Source organism: Haplochromis burtoni, unplaced genomic scaffold, assembly GCF_018398535.1.
Source record: "Haplochromis burtoni strain Fernald_Lab_line unplaced genomic scaffold, NCSU_Asbu1 Contig_264, whole genome shotgun sequence".
Lineage (NCBI taxonomy): Eukaryota > Metazoa > Chordata > Actinopteri > Cichliformes > Cichlidae > Haplochromis > Haplochromis burtoni.
This window is the reverse complement of record NW_024582625.1, coordinates 221,121-222,936: the sequence shown is the minus strand read 5'-3', so window position 1 is coordinate 222,936 and position 1,816 is coordinate 221,121.

Genomic DNA, 1,816 nt, shown 5'->3' with positions numbered 1-1,816 from the left:
TGTGTGTGTGTGTGTGTGTGTGTGTGTGTGTGTGTGTGTGTGTGTGTGTTTCCCTCTCAAAGATCGACAACACATTATTAGACGAGGGTAATTTTTCAGTGGATAGGCTTCTGGACAGGTGACTTGTGTGTAGGCAGGATGAATTTACAGTGCAACCCCTTGCTACAATAAAAAGCCCAAGAGATTGATGTTGCATGCAGCAGTAAGATGGTTGCTTAAACAGACACACACACTTTTAGAAAGACAGGCACACGCACATACACATTTGACTTGCACACATGCACAATGTCGTGAGTGGAGGAGAGGTGGGGGTGGGGTAGGTTAGGGCGTTTACCGGCAGGGCTGGTGTGAGGCTTTCAGAACCATGGACAGCTCACGTGAAGCTCATCCAGTGTGGTCTACCTTCTTCTGTCCGCACTGCCTGCACCATCACTTCCAATAGAGCCTCATAAATACACACCAGATGACTTTGCTTTTCATTGTTGAAAGTGTGTTATCATTGTAATAAATATATTTAACCCACAGGCCCTACACATGATCATATGTAATATTTTCTTTCCTCTGGAGATTTGCTAAATTGGCACCTGTGCCAAATGCTTTGAGGTGTAGTGGGAAACTTATTGAAAATGTTTATTAGCGTCACACATATACATATTTGTGATCATGTACCGTTTCACCTTTATGCCTGCTTGTTTTCTGCAGCAAGTGTGTGTACACGTTTTAACGTCACTTCACTTGAAATCCAGATTCTTCTCTGGCCTTGTGCCTCAATATAAATTAATGTACCCATATTCTCATCTTTTTCTCTTTTTTCTTCCATTTTTGAATCCACAAACAGTGCGTCATCCTGTACTTCTCGTAGAAAATCATGAATGGCTTTCACGCGCTCTGGGACTTTTCAGTGTTATTCACATGTGCACTAGTTTTACTGAATTGACTCTTTTCACAGGAAAATGTGTTAATTTCAAATGCTCTCTTAATTGACATTTTGCCAGTTGATAATGCAACAGACTGCCAGCCACTGGCTCTGTGTAAATGTAAGGTGTGGTGAATGTAAACCACAACAAGGGATCAAGTAGGTTGTGCAGAAATGAGTGTTCCATAAGTCTTGCAACTAAATATCTTTTCATGCACTGGTGGACATTTTAAAAGGAATAGCATTTGTTTGTTGAAAGGCTTGACAATATGATACATTTTCAATGTTTAAATGTTTGGGTGTGGAATATTGTCCTTTACAATCTGTGCTCATAGAGTGTATATCTACACCAGTTCCATTTTATGTACATTAACATCTCTCTCTAGTCTTGTATATTTGACGTTATGCTTCTTAAACTCAAAATCAGCCAATAACTCAACTCAAAGCACAAAACTGATTTTTTTTCATGTGTTATGCGTCTACTAGAGACCGACAACAATATCATCCTGTTCCATCTTGCTATTTTAAGGACATTAAAATCAGTTTATAAGCAAATGCAAAAGAAAGGAAACAGAATAATGAGCAGTTATAGTGGAAACATTTGCATGACGTCAGAGTGTGGAACCTGCTGCTGATTTGATAATATTAAGCAATGACTTTAAGAAGAGATTTTTAGTCTTGTGAACTGTAAAAAAATAATAATAATAAAATAGTCCTCTATATTTTAATAGTCCCTTTTTTGTTTTTCTCCATGTCTACGGTCCTGCAAAAAGAAATGTGAAAATATACATGTACCATCAAGAGGGAATTCAGTTCACACTGAAGGTTAATGCCCTTGCATATTTCATTTAAAGCTTTAGTTAATGTTTATTTATACAAACTAGATTAGCAAAGGCAGAA